Source organism: Lithobates pipiens, unplaced genomic scaffold (assembly GCF_037356315.1).
Source record: "Lithobates pipiens isolate NorthernLeopardFrog02 unplaced genomic scaffold, aLitPip1_a1.2 Scaffold_8, whole genome shotgun sequence".
Lineage (NCBI taxonomy): Eukaryota > Metazoa > Chordata > Amphibia > Anura > Ranidae > Lithobates > Lithobates pipiens.
Genome location: NW_027507903.1, coordinates 383,544,311 through 383,557,778, shown reverse-complemented (window position 1 = coordinate 383,557,778; position 13,468 = coordinate 383,544,311). Strand labels below are relative to the sequence as shown.

The following is a 13,468-nucleotide window of genomic DNA, read 5'->3' as shown; positions in this document are numbered from 1 at the left end:
AGTCATTTCTTTCTTCCTTCTGACTGGAATGATCCAGTATGGCTGGGCTGCTGTTCAATCTAAAGTAAGTGAAGGGTACACATTTTTTCTTCATTTTATACATTTATTTTTCTTTAAAGATGCATTTAGCCTTTAACTCCAGGGCACGTTCATCCCATTGGTGGTCAATGGGCAGCATGTCTCCCCTTGGTGGTCAATGGGCAGCATGTCTCCCCTTGGTGGTCAATGATGGGCAGCATGTCTCCCCTTGGTGGTCAATGGGCAGCATGTCTCCCCTTGGTGGTCAATGATGGGCAGCACGTCTCCCCTTGGTGGTCAATGATAGGCAGCACGTCTCCCCTTGGTGGTCAATGATGGGCAGCACATCTCCCCTTGGTGGTCAATGATGGGCAGCACGTCTCCCCTTGGTGCTCAATGATGGGCAGCACGTCTCCCCTTGGTGGTCAATGAGGATTCACTATTGAGTTGGCCCACCCTTTTGCAGCTACAACAGCTTCAATTCTTCTGGGCAGGCTGACCAGAAAGTTTAGGTGTGTGTCTTTGGGAATGTTTGACCATTCTTCCAGGGAGAGCATTTGTGAAGTCAGGCACTGATGTGGACGAGTAGGCTTGGCTTGGGATTCTCTGCTCTAATTCATCCCAAAGGTGTTCTATTGGGTTGAGGTCAAGAATCTGTCCAGCCCAGTAAAGCTCCTCCATCCCAAACTCACTCATCCATGTCTTTTATGGATTAGTGACAGGAGGGAAGTTGGGGCTACTTCCCCAGGATAGAAGGGTGAGGCATTCACACGTGGTATCAACAAAATTCCAAGCTTCCAGGAATAGGAATTTCTCCAACTTTAGACAAGGCAGAGACCCCAAAAAGAATTAGAGGAGTACTCAGGCCACGTTTCTAAAGGCAAATAGAGAAGCCTCTCCAATAATCAGAAGGGGACAAAGTCCATTTGACAAAAGGCCACTGCAGCCAGGTTGAAGAGGTTTGCGGAGGTATCGGGCAGTCTTTGCGAAGATCCGTGGGTGGTTTCTACAGTCCGTTTTACCCATTTTTGGACCTTCCAAGATGTGCCCCCACAGGACTCATTAGTTCTAACAAAAAGTCCAACTTCACAGCAGAAAGCGGAAGCTCTGCAGAAATATCTTCACCTTCTTGTAGTACAACAGGCAGTTTTACCGGTCCCTCCCTCCGAGAGATTCATGGGATTCTATTCTCCTCTCTTCCTCATCCCCAAGAAGAGTGGAGAGTGGAGACCAGTGGTGGATCTGAAGAGGTTAAATCGTTTCATACAGCTCGACTCGTTGAAGATGGAATCCTTGCAGACGATCATCCAGATGGTCCAACCAGGAGACTGGATGGTATAGGTAGACTCGCAAGATGCTTATTTCCATGTTCCCGTGTTACCAGCGTTCCAAAGATTTTTGAGAGTGGCAATAGGCTCAACACATCCCCAGTTTCAATGCCTGCCTTTTGGCCTATGCACATCACCAAGGATATTCTCAAAAGTTCTAATTTCAGCCCTGGCACCTTCGAGTCTTTCACTTTTTGGATGACATTCTACTGCTAGCGTCCGATCAAGCCCAGCTACGGGACCACAAGGAGATTCTTCTGAAGACTCTGAGAGAGTTTGGGTGGTTAGTAAATACAGAGAAGAGCCTCCTAACCCCAACTCAGGTGATGATTTACCTGGGTGCTCTATTCAACACCAAGGCTGGTACAGTGCGCCTCCCTCCCCAGAAGGTGAAGGCGATTGTTCAGAAGATGGTCCACGTCAGATCTCTCTCCCACCTGTCAGCCTCGAATTGCTTGAGTTTAATCAGGACCATGGCGGCTTGCCTTCCAATGTTACCTTGGGCTCATTGGCATCTGAGGACTTTTCAATGGGGCTTTTTGACGCAGTGGAGGAAGAAGTCCCTATGTCAGAGAATATCAATTTCAGCTTCTATAAAGAGAAGTCTCCTCTGGGGGTCGAAGGAAGACCTCATTTCAAAGCCTCGGCTCCTGCAATGCCCTTCCTGGACCATTCTTACCACCGACGCAAGTTCGAAAGGGTGGGGAGCACACTGAGATCACCTGGCAGTGCAAGGGAAATGGGACGTAGTAGTCTCCAACGTCTTAGAGCTGCGAGCAGTGTACTTAGCTCTGCTGAGTCTAAAAGAACATCTACGGCAGAAACAAGTGCTAGTGCGGCTAGACAACAGAGGAGCAGTTTCATATATATAACGGCAGGGGTGAACGCACAGCATCACATTATTAAAGGAAGTAGAGCCCATTATGTTATGGGCGGAAATAAATTTGTTGTATTTAAAGGCAGTTTACCTTCCGGGCCGTTTGAATCAGCAGGCGGATCGCCTATCACGTTGTTTTCCAGACAGCAACGAGTGGGCAGTGCACCCATCAGACTTCAGTTGGATCATGAGTCTGCAGAAGCCACCAGAAATAGATCTCTTTGCTTCTCCAATGAATGCGAAGCTGCCGAGATTTCCATCCCGTCTGCCTCATCCCCGTGCAGAAGCAGTAGATGCCCTCTCGAGTCCGTGGCGATGCGAGACCGCATATGCGTTTCCCCCCAGACCCTTGATCGCAACGTTTTTAATCAGATTATCAATGGAGCCAGTCATAGCTATTCTGCCGTACTGGCCGAAGAGGCCGTGGTTCCCTTGGGCAGTGAACCTCAGCGTATGCCCCGCCGTTCAAGATCCCAGTGTTCCCGCAGCTTCTCTCACAGGGGAAATTGGTGCACCCAGATCCTCACAAACTGAATCTACATCTTTGGATCTTGAGCGGCAGAATTTCCAGTCATTAGGATTCTCAGTGGGGGTGATTTCTACTCTCCTAAAGGCTAGGAAACCTTCCACGAACTTTATCTATTCTAAAATATGGAATACATTTAAAACATTTGCAGAAAGTAAGCAGTGGGACCCCACCACTCCGTCCACCTCAGTAGTTTTGGAGTTTCTGCACAATGGTTTAGATCTGCGGCTCAGTTTAACCAGTAGAGACCCGCGCTATAGCCAAATGACGGCTACAGCGTGGACCTCCTTTGCTGGGACGACGTCTATTGACGTCGTCCCGTGCACGAGCAGCCTGAGGGGCGCACGCGTCGCGCTCTGTGATCGGCGAGTCTACAAGACTCGCCTGATCACGGATCCGAGCAAGGGGTCGATCCCGACCCCTTACCACGTGATCAGCTGTCAGCCTATGACAGCTGATCATGTGATACAACGGAGCCGGTAACCGGCTATTTTTCTGTCAGCGCGAGGAGAAAAAAAAGAGCTGATCACCGGTGGCCGTGATTGGGACATCAGTCCCGATTACGGCCAGCTTACCAGTACCCACCTGCCCCCTGCCAGTGCCACCTCTGTAATAAAAAAAGGGGCCCTCCATCAGTGCCACCCAGCAGTGCCCATAGTGCCACCCAGCAGTGCCCACAGTGCCACCCAGCAGTGCCCACAGTGCCACACATCAGTGCCCACCGTGCCACACATCAGTGCCCACAATCTGCCTCAACAACAGTGCTGCACCCCAGTGCCACATATCCGTGCCCATCAGTGTCATCTACCAGTGCCCATCAGTGCCCAGCAATGCCACCTATCAGAGCCACCTATCAGTGCCACCTATCAGTGCCCATCAGACCCATCTATCAGTGGTACCTATTAGTGCCACCCATCCGTGCCATCTTATCTGTGCCCATCTTTGCCCATCAGTGCCGCCTTATCTGTGCCCATCAGTACTGCCTTATCTGTGCCTATCGGTGCCACTTTATCTGTGCCTATCGGTGCCACTTTATCTGTGCCTATTAGTGTCGCCTTAACTATCCCTATCAGTGCCCACCAGTGCCGCCTCATCAGTGCACTTCAATGAAGGAGAAAAATTACCTGTTTGCAAAATTTTATAACAAACTATTAAACATGATTTTTTTATTTTTTTGCATCTTTTTTTGTTTGTTTAGCAAAAAATAAAACTCCCAGCTGTAATTAAATACCACCAAAAGAAAGCTCTATTTGTGGGAAAAAAATGATAAAAATTCCATTTGGGTACGGTGTTGTATGACCGCACAATTGTCATTCAAAGTGCATCAGCGCTGAAAGCTGAAAATTGGTCTGGGCAGGAGGGGGGTTTAAGTGCCCAGTAAGCAAGTGGTTAAAGTGGTGCTCAGGCCAAAATTACACTTTTTAAATAAAAATACCCCTATAACGCACAAGCTTAATGTATTCAGTAAAGTTGGTCTGTAAACTAAGGTCATTTTTGTTAGGTTATTACAGCATTTTGAAAGTTTATAAACTAGCAGCAGACTGTGGCCATCTTAAGTGTGGGCATCTGAAGCCAGACCGTATTTCTTCCTGGATTTCAGCCTTGCAGATCTCGCACATGCTCAATGCTGCACAAGCAGTGTAATAAGGTTCAGGTCAGGTTTCCATGGCAACGGCAGTGTTAGAGGAAGTTGCCACCCATATCTATGCAAACCCCTCCTCCCTCCAGGAACCAGTAAATATACTGCATGTACAAGAAATATTATTCAAGAAACACACACACACACTATATATATATCGTGTTCTGTACATATACACACACACACATATCTACACTCAGCTGATACTTTTTTCTGTACAGCTTTTCATTTAAAAAGAAAAAAAAAATAATTAAAAAAATAATAATGTCAGCAACACAATTCATTTATGCATCTAGACGTATTGAAGACGACTTTATGAAGTTCAAACTGTGCATATTAATTTTGAAAAATTGTGCTTGTGTTTTGGTGTTAGGCCCCTTTCACACGGGATGGATCAGTAATGATCCGCCCCGTGATGATCCGCTTGCTCAGCGGGGATCGCTCTGTTGTCCCTGCTGAGCTGGAGGATAACAGGGCGGTCCCAGTACACTGTGCATGGACCGCCCTGTCAGCTCTCCGCTCTCCTCTATGGGGGATCGTCTGTCCGTGTTCATCCGATCCGCTCTGCAGACGGATAGAAAAATAGGATTTTCCTCCGTCTGCAGAATCGGACAATTGCGGAGGCGGACGATATCGGGTGTTTGCGGATGTTCATCCGCCGACTCCCGCTATCCCATAGGAATGCATGTATGTCCGGACTTCATCCGCAAACGGATGGATGAAATACACACATAATGTCCGCATGTGTGAATGGGGCCTTAGATGGGATGGTGGGAGTATTTAAAAAAACTGCTTATTTACAACTATTTGCACAAACAACTTTCTCTATGTTACATAGATAATCGGGTTAAAAATAAGAAAATATTCCCCCAGCACATCGCATCACCCCCCTCCCCGTAAAATCGCATCGCCCCAGCACATTGCATCACAACGCCCCCAGCACATCGAATCGCATCTCCCCCAACACTTCTCATCGCCCAAAGCACATTGCATCACCCCGACACATCAAATTGCATCAGAACATCGAATCGCGTCGCCCCCAACAGATCGCATCAAATCTCGACCGCGCAATTGTCAGTTAAAGCGACGCAGTGCCGAATCGCAAAAAGTGGTCTGGTCTTTGACCAGCAAAATGGTCCGGTCTGAAAGTGGTTAAAGAAAAATAAATGTATAAAATTAATAAAAAATGTGTACCCTTCACTTACTTTAGATCGAACAGCAACCCAGCCATACTGGATCATTCCAGTCAGAAGGAAGAAAGAAATGACTGCAGATCCAGAACTTCCGATTGCCTTTTATATTGTTTCACAAAGATAACACCAAAGACACCAAACTATGGTCATGTGGACGCATTTCACACATACATCTTGTGCTCATTCCAGTCATCTGCAACAAGATATTGGTAACATTAAAAAACACAAGGAGGATGATATGGGGCTTTAGGCCCCAATTATTGCATTAACAACCTTTAAAACACACTGCACTCAATTGTAATATTGACAAGCTAGGCATTTTAAAACAATAAAATGCTTTCCTGGCTTCTAAAAAAATAAAGCATTCAGCAGTAAAAATATACATAATTTTCACATTAAACAATATGGTTCTAATGCTAACTAATAACCGTACTAAAGCCTAACAAAAAAATAAAAATAAATCAATTATGTGCATTGTGTCTGAATACTGCTCTGTTGGGACCACAAAGAGCTGGAAACCAACGGGAAATCAATCGCAATGCATTCTATGCTGTGCCAGGCTGGGCATGAATCAGCAGCAAAGGGCAAATTAATGGCATTGTATACAAACAATGCTACCGTGGGCTTGGGAGGGGGTCCTGTCGAAAGCCTAGCTGCAACAAATGGGCAGCAAGAAATCTATGTGCAATGCATCTGAACACTGCTCTGTTGGGACCACAGAGAGCCTGAAACGGGAAATCATTCGCAATACATTCTATGCTGCGCCAGACTGGGTATGAATCAGCAGCAAAGGCCGAATTAATGGCATTGTATAAAACCAATGCTACAGTGGGCTTGATTGTGCAACACATCATTTGCATTCCATATAACTGGCTCCCCTAGAGCAGCCAATCACTATCTGCATTGCTTATGAATGCTGCTTTGTTGGGACCACAAAAAGCATATGCGCAAGGTGAAATCATTTGCAATGCATTTTACACTGCTCCAAGTTGGGCATATAAATGTGTAGTGGAGGGGAATTAATGGCATTGTAAACAAACAATGCTTCAGTGGGCTTGATTTCACAACACATCATTTGAATTTTATATAAACCAAAGGTCGGCTCAAGTAGAGCAGCCATTTACTATTTACATTGCCTATGAAATCTGCTCTGTTGGGACCACAGAGCATATGCGCAAGGGGAAATCACTGGCAATGCATTCTACACTGCTCCAAGGTGGGCATACTAATGAGCAGCAAAAGGGTAGTTAACAGCATTATATACAAACAATGCTACAGTGGGCTTGGGAGGGGGTCCTTTCTAAATCCTGCTCTAGCAAATGGGCAGCAAGTGATATCTACGTGCATTGTGCCTGAACCCTACTCTGTTTTTGCTTGCTACTGGCTACACTATACGTGGACATTAATGAATAGTTTTCATTGAAAACTTTCATATGGTTTAAATTATGGACGTTTAAACCTATTTGTGTGGGAATGGCATGTGTCATACCTTTTCCCCTATGGGGAGAAGACATCTTGACCCAGTCCCTAAAGTCTGAACCAAGAATAGGGCACGTTGATTTTGGCCTGGCCAAAGTTTGTTGGCTGTAGTATGGTGCCCTCATACTCTAACCAAGAAAAACTAAGAACCATTCTAAGATCAAAACACCGAATTCCCAGGAAGAAAGGATGAACAGTTAGAATAGGATCTGCCGTTTACTTCATAGGCCATAACCAAACATTTGGACTGCCTGCCATGTTTCCCTAGAAGCAGTTGGAAGAGAGACTGAATCAGATCTAGCCCGGCCTTCTCAGAGGAATGAGAACTCTTCCGCCAGTCCAGCATGAACTGAGATTGACCCAGTCCCTCAGCCTTCTACTTCAGAACAACCTAGCAACCAGACTAGAGGCTTAATTATAGCTTACAATTGAAATGTAAGATGGTCTTCCAACAGCCGCCCTTTACTTCCAGAGAGCGGGGGCTCTCTGTAGACTTTCCCAAGAGGGATCAGACTGAAATCCCTGCTCTCTTTCTTATTCCTAACTCCATCCAGCAATATTTTTGGGTCCACAAAATTCAGTGATGAACCCAAGCAATGAGTTATGATTAAAGCTCTGCTTTTATAGCATGTTAGACAATTTATTTTATCATGCTTAACCACTTAAGGACCGCCGCATGGCAATGTACGTCGGTGCAATGGCACCGACATGCACAAGGGCAGCACAGTGGTGTAGTGGTTAGCACTCTCACCTAGCAGTAAGAAGGGTCACTGGTTCAAATCCCAACCACAACACTACCTGCCTGGAGTTTGCATGTTCTCCCTGTGCCTGTGTGGGTTTCCTCTGGGTACTCTGGTTTCCTCCCACAATCCAAAGACATGCAGGTAGGTTAATTGGCCCCTGTCCAAAATTGGCCCTAGTATATGCATGGGGACCTTGGATTGTGGGCTCCTTGAGGGTAGGGACCAATGTGAGTGTGCAATGTACAGGAATAGGGACAATTGTAGACACTCAGGTTGAACTGGATGGACTGGTGTCTTTTTTCAACCTAACTAACTATAAAACTATGAAACTATGAAACTATGAAAGCACGTACATGTACGTGCTCGCCTTCCAGAAGGTGGGGGGTCCGATCGGACCCCCCTCCCACTGGATGCGGTGGTCCGTTTCGCTTCAGGAGCGATCCGGGATGAGGGGATGGCCGTTGGCTTCTGGCCATCCCCTCTCGATCGCTCCTGGCGAATGAGAAGCTTCCCCCGCTGTTTATAGTAAACACAGGCAGGGAGGAAGTGATGTCATTCTCCTCGGGGCGGTCTTATTGACCGGACTACGAGGAGAACAGTGAAAGTAAGTGTGCACCAACACTACACTGACATGTAGGCACACATAGGCACACAAACCCGCCTCCCTGTCACAGTGTCACTGATTGCAGTGATCATTTATTTATTGATCACTGCATTTAGTGTCAGTTGTGACAGTAAAAGCTGTCAGGGCAGTTAATGTTAGGTCCAGGGTAGCCCCCTACCCCCCCAATAAAGGTTTAACCCCCTGATTGCCCCTAGAGTTAACCCTTTCACCCCCTTTTGCCAGTGTCACTAAGCAATCGTTTTTCTGATCGCTGCATTATTGTCACTGGTGCCGCTAAGTAGCTAGTTATTTTTTTAGGTTCACCGCCAGGTTTTTATAGCGCTAGGTACCCCGATATACTACCCAATAACAGTTTTAACCCCCTGATTTCCCCTGGTTAACCCTTTCACCCCCTTTTGCCAGTGTCACTAAGCGATCATTTTTCTGATCGCTGCATTAGTGTCACTAGTGTCCCTAGGAAGCTAGTTATTTTTTTAGGTTCACCGCCAGGTTTTTATAGCGCTAGGTACCCCGATATACTACCCAATAATGGTTTTAACCCCCCTGATTGCCCTTAGTTAACCCTTTCACCCCCTTTTGCCAGTGTCACTAAGCAATCGTTTTTCTGATTGCTGCATTCGGTGTCGCTAAGTAGCTAGTTATTTTTTTAGGTTCACCACCAGGTTTTTATAGTGCTACCCCGATATACTACCCAATAATAGTTTTAACCCCCTGATTGCCCCTAGTTAACCCTTTCACCAGCGATCACCGTATAAGTGTCACTGGTGACGCTGGTTAGGCAGTTAGTTATTTAGGTTCCCCGTCAGGTTTTTATATAGCGCCAGGGACCCCCATATACTACCTAATAAAGATTTTAACCCCCTGGTTGCCCCTAGTTAACCCTTTCACCAGTGATCACCGTATAAGTGTTATGGGTGACTGTGGTTAGTTAGTTTGCTTTTTATAGCATCAGGGCACCCACCATTTATTACCCAATAAAGGTTTAAGCCCCTGATCACCCGGCGGGTGATATCAATTAGGTTTTAGGATCAGGGTCTGCGTCGCCCCAGGTAGCGCTAGGTTAGTGCCAGTACCGCTAACACCCACGCGCAAAGCATAAACCTCCCGTAGTGGTATAGAATCTAAACAAATCAATATCTGACTGATCAGATCTATACTAACGTCCCCAGCAGTTTAGGGTTAAAAAAAACGCATTGTTAGCGGGATCAGCCCAGATACCTGCTAGCACCTGCGTTTTGCCCCTCCGCCCAGCCCACCCAAGTGCAGTATCGATCGATCATTGTCACTTACAAAACACTAAACACATAACTGCAGCGTTCGCAGAGTCAGGCCTGATCCCTGCGATTGCTAACAGTTTTTTTCGGTAGCGTTTTATATTTAAATTCGGAAGGCAGTGCTTGGTTTTCAGGGTCCCGTACGGGCGCATTCAGGGTGATGTGGCATTAGGTGATCTTGCTTGCCACTCTCAACCCTCTTGACAAACTCCAAGATGGTCACCTTGGCAAACAAGCAGTAAAATAAAACAGGTCGTCAATGCCAACAACATATTTAAAAAAAAAGCCTACGGCACCTGATATTCCCAGGCGGTCTCCCATTCGGTTACTGACCAGGCCCGACCCTGCTTAGCATCCGAGATCAGACGACAGCTGGCACATTCAGGGTGATATGACCATAGGCAATTTTGGTCGCCACTCTCAACCCTCTAGACAAAAGCCAAGATGATCCCCTCTGCAAACGAGCAGAAAAATAAAACAGGTCGTCGATGCCAACAACATATAAATAAAAAGCCTACAGCACCTGGTATTCCCAAAGGTCTCCCATCCAAGGACTAAACAGGCCCAACCCTGCTTAGCATGCAAGATCAGACGAGATAGGGAACATTCATGGTGATGTGACCTTAGATAATCTTTCAGTCCACTCTCAACCCTCTTGACAAACGGCAAGATGGTCACCTCAGCAAACAAGCATAAAAATAAAATGGTAATAATGGGCTAATGGCGCTACCTCAAACCTATTGTTTTGTGTTTATATCCAACTAATTCTTTCTATTATTCCAAATTCAACCCTGTGCCACTACAAGTCAAATATATTCCTTACCCTAAAAAAGGTGAGCACGCACAGTTCTTCACTAACGTGATCGAACACTCAGTCAAAATCCCTAAAAAGCACCCACACTACATGTAAAATCCAAGGATCCCAAACAATATTCAAAATAATTTTGTGATAGTAATTTTTGTGATCCCAAAAAATATTAATATACTACACAGCCGACTACCATACACAGTGTGCAAGACCCCTATTCGGGGGAAAGTTTACACTTATAGTCGCACTGCGTTTGTGCAGTTCCTGTGCAATTGCTATCACTGTGCACAATTTATATTACCACTATAATACCCCGTGGATGGAAAAAATATATATTACAATGAAAGAACAAAAACCACCGAGACCATGAAAAATACAAAAAATAAGACAATAAAAAATATAAAAATAGAAAAGTCAAAGGCAGCAAAATAAAAAAATATAGTAAATGTGCGGGGTGATTCCTAACCCCCTTACAAATGTGAAAAATACAAAAAACCTGAAAAAAGTGTAAAAAACCTGAAAAAAGTGTAAATAAAAATCCAAAAGATATCAATAGATTTATGTATCTATATATATAAGGTCCACAAGGAGTCTCTTATCATGTGCTTTCAACCATGCGATTATTCTTTTTCAAATAACAGGAAGGTGACTTTTGTGATTAAGCCTGCTTATTGGTGACTTCCGTGCTCGTTCCCCCTCAAGGGTCCCCACTCACCGAATCCACGCACCCCCTAGGGGGTATGTTGCCTGTAATCTGTGCTCCACTAGGTTGAGGATTCTTCTAATTAACTCTGTCTTCAGCTGGTCTTCCCCAGGGTTTATTGGAAATGATGAGAGAAGGAGGCTTTATTATCCGCCAGTGGGTCCTCAAGAAAGAAAAAATCTGCTCATGGTGTAGTATTCTCAATAACTGACCACTTGAGAGAAAGGGAAACGGGCTACAAAAAAAGTTCTTCAAAAATAGGCTTTCCCAAAATAATAGCTTCTGCAATGATTTATATATCTTATTAATATGTATATAGCAGAGGACTAATGATCACTCAAAATATGTTTTATTACAAAAATGTTATATAATTACAAAAAAGAGAGAGAGACAGATTTCACATATGCTAAAAAATTTAGTTTACAGTGCTTAGTGCAAGGAAACGCTTTTTTACAAAAATGTCCCTTTAAACCAAAAATGCGATCTACAGCAATAGCACTATACGCCTGTAAATTTAGTATATATATATATACCAATAATGTGTCTCAGAAAAGTTTAACAAAAAATGGCAAAAACAAAAATAAAATAAAAACCCGAACAGCAGAAAAATATTAAAAAATAAAAAGTAAAAAATAAAATATATCTTAAAAACAACAGTCCTTTTTAGTGCAAACCAGCGCTATACACAGTTGTATGGAGCCTAAGTACTCAATTCTCTGGGGGGTCCCGTTTGTTTAGGCACTACAGGCTTCCCATATACTGGATGCAAAACTACTTATCTTAATGAAGCAGTATTCCTCCTATGAATGGAGGTTTGAAAGAAATTTTAGCACCAGCCCGGTTCGCCCATCCGCAAGGGTAATCCCCTATTCGAACGGCATGCGCTCCAACTGCGCTCCACCGGGTCAGGCGCACCGGAAGTGACGTGGTGTACGTAATGACGCTGGACGCGTTTCGTCATAGACGTCCTCAGCAGCGATATCACGTACACCCATAACCACGTCTTTAAAGGTGCCTGCACTGCCCATTCCCAGCCTTCAGCCAATCACTGAACTGGGCGGATCTGCCGGTTTGTTTACTTATTGCGTTCTTCATTAGCTCATACGGACTAATCTTTGTGATCATACTACTAACGTTTATATACTAAAACAATGTTTTTTATTATCATAAGGGGCCATAACAATAATAGTGGATATATTCTCAATACTCCTTACTTTGTACATAATGCTCTTTAAAGAGAAAGAGAACCGGACTTTCACAGGAATAAAGGGGAAATATTTTTTAGTAGGATTTTTAATGTACCCACCTAGCTAATTAATTTTATTTCACTTATATTGATTTTTATTTCAGGGAAAGGGGGTTTTTTAATTATTTAGTTAACAAATAGGTTCTACATTGCCCTCTAAGTTGTTTATACGCATGGGACCATCCTTGCTATATTTTGCTCATCCCGAGTGTCCCAATACCTTTACCCGGTATCATTTTGAATCTAATAGTAAATCAAGGAGGTGTTGTTTTCAATATTAAATTTCCTATGATTTCTTGAATTAATTTCCCTATTTCTTATCCCATTCTGGTAATTTCACGGAAACTTCTATTTACTATTTTATATACCAGATATTACCTTTTAAAATTGATGTGAGTTAGGGAGTTTTTATAAATTTTTTAGGTTTTAAATATGAACCTCTTATCAATATTCAAGAGGTTCTTCCTGCTTTTATACCTATATTAACCTCTTCATTCTCAGATAATATCCTATGAACCTCAAATGGGGAACTTAGATTACTTATTCACATTAGTAGGTTTATATTTATTTAACTTGATTATTCGCATATTATTCGCAAATTAGAGCCTCATCCTTATCCTACATTTCCAATGTGAATAGTTAATCTTTGCAATATATATATATATATATATATATATATATGCCATCATTAAGACATAGGGTCATCCCCAATCCTATTCTATATTTCTATAATAAATGATTAATATTTGAAAGCATATATATATACATACACCCATATGCCATCATCAATGTACGTATCTATATTATAATCAATCTGGTTTTTAATTTTTTATTTTGTATTTTTTATGTCTGACGCTAAAAAAACCTCTGAAAACACCTTTTTTGATTCAGTCCATTATATAGTCAATTAAGGAACTAAACCATACAATGAATCAAAAGGAGATGAGATTTTTTGGTTCAGTCCATTATATAGTCAATTAAGGAACTAAACCATACAATGAATCAAAAG

The 13,468-nt window shown here is 43.6% G+C and overlaps 1 pseudogene; it reads right to left on the bottom strand.

Moving 5' to 3' along the window:
* Positions 1-9,986: 9,986 nt before the first annotated feature.
* Positions 9,987-10,105, bottom strand: LOC143965429 (5S ribosomal RNA; annotated as a pseudogene).
* Positions 10,106-13,468: the final 3,363 nt, after the last annotated feature.